Raw genomic sequence first — 2113 nt, 5'->3', positions numbered from 1 at the left:
TTATCTAAATATAATTATTATCTAAATATTGGGTTGTCCGGAAAGTTCGTGCCGATTTTGAAGGGAAATTGAAACGCAGAAGATTTAAATTTTTAATTTCATTTAATTAAATTTAAATCTTTTGCGACACGAACTTTCCGGACAACCCAATAGTTTAGTAAGAGAAATTGATATTTTTTCTTTTACAGGTAAACAAATTTTGAGATATATTTTCTATAAATGAGATGAGTGATAGGAATACCGATGAGATGAATGATAGGAATATTGTAACTTCTAATGCAACTTTTATTTTTATAAGAGAGTACAATATAAAAATAAAAGTTGCATTAGAAGTTACAATATTCCTATCTTAAATTTTTATTTCCAAATTTTGCAAATTTTAATTTTTAACATGTAGGTATATCAAACCTTTTATTATTCTGACAGGTTAATACTTCAACTCCTAAAAAGATCAAAGAAAACGATAAAATTAATGACATTTACAAATATGTCTTTCAAAGGCCAAACACTGTTTTCGGTGATACAGGCTGGTATGGTTGCGCCGATCACAATGTTGAAATTATCACAAATTCCTACGAGAAAGAGGATCCCGAGGTGAACTGGTTGTATGTTTATGTAAAATGTAAGATCAAATCGCGTGCATCTTATTAATATGGGGATCAATGAAGAAACATTTATACTTGCATCTTTCTTGCGTCTTCATATTGCATTCAACATTCTTCACATTGTTGCAGCGAATACAAATTTATTTGTTGAAGCGGATACTTATGCCCATCTGAGTGCTGTTGCTGGCGGTAGCATCGTAATACCATGCAGACCTACATCGCCAGATCTAATACCAATTTTATCTGATAATAACGTGAGTATATCACAGATAAATTAGCAGAAGATAATTTGCAATAATTTAAAAATAAAATTATAATAAAAATGATTATATTCGGCTCTAAACGATTAACACATAGATTCAAAAATTAAAAAATTTTAAATATGTTGAAATATACATATATCAATATATTATCTTCACGTTTAGAGCCAGGATATAAATACAAAAAAGTTTAAGCAATAAAACGTAATAAAGCGGTAAGCAAATTAGCTATTCACAGTAAAAACCGTAAGATCATAATGTAGCCAATAGCAATCTAACATTTCATTTCTTCATTGCTTAGATTTTTCTGCTTAAATTTTTCCGTGTGTGTCATGATACGACCCTTATAAAACATGCAGTTACGTCACAATGAAAATTCGCTGAGAAGAAAAGAAAAAAAATATAGAATTAACATGTATATATCCTTATTCATAGATTTTGTTATTTTTTTAGAAGAGTTTTAATTTTTTATAATATCATATTAAAAAAATAAATTTAAAGAATTATTGTAAAGTTTTATAAATTAAAAAATTCGTATGTTATTGCTCTCTTAAAGTATTTTTTTCTAATATACGTTATAAATTGATATCATAATAAAATATCATCAAAACAGCTAATTTTATTAACTTGTTATTCATTGCAAAATGTTTCTAAAATCTTTCTTTAATGCAGGAAGAAGAATTAAAGAATGCATCATTTGATCCCAGAATTGGTTTCACGATTAGGAACCTACTAGTAAAAGATAGCAATTGGTACAAGTGCTCGATAGAGAAGGACGACGAAGAGTACGCGGTCAATTACGTATTGTCCGTGCATCGTAAGTGTGGTCTCGATTCGAGATGTTAATTTAGCCACATATATTATGTAATATATGTAAGTATATAGAGAAGAACCTAGAAACTACAAATACTTAACGAAAAAGTTAAATAAAGCTGATGATTATTTATCAATCATAACAGTCTTTAAACAAGGATACTTCACTTATTTGACTTAAACAATAATTAATATTCATATAGTCATATTAATATAATTTTAAACAAAAAACAAAATTCTTGTATCGTTCGGAATTATCTGTTGCCACGCGGGATAATGTCGAATCTTGAATCTTGTCTTTTTGTTTAAAATTATAGTTAATACTGATAATATATAAATGATAATTATTTTAATTAATTTAAAGCCAATATACTTTGAATAAGAACTTCTATATAGTTGATAAATAATCGTTTATTTAACTTTTCTCTTAGGTAT

General features: G+C 27.3%; 1 long non-coding RNA gene across 1 annotated transcript; it reads left to right on the top strand.

Annotated features, from left to right (window-relative positions):
- Positions 1-409: 409 nt before the first annotated feature.
- On the top strand, positions 410-1653 carry LOC108687494. Its single transcript, XR_001931745.1, has 3 exons — positions 410-622; positions 735-859; positions 1538-1653. It is a non-coding gene; the product is annotated as an uncharacterized LOC108687494 (long non-coding RNA).
- Positions 1654-2113: the final 460 nt, after the last annotated feature.

Source organism: Atta colombica, unplaced genomic scaffold (assembly GCF_001594045.1).
Source record: "Atta colombica isolate Treedump-2 unplaced genomic scaffold, Acol1.0 scaffold207, whole genome shotgun sequence".
NCBI classification, from domain to species: domain Eukaryota; kingdom Metazoa; phylum Arthropoda; class Insecta; order Hymenoptera; family Formicidae; genus Atta; species Atta colombica.
The sequence above is the reverse complement of the archived record's forward strand: the minus strand, read 5'-3'. Positions and strand labels throughout refer to the sequence as shown.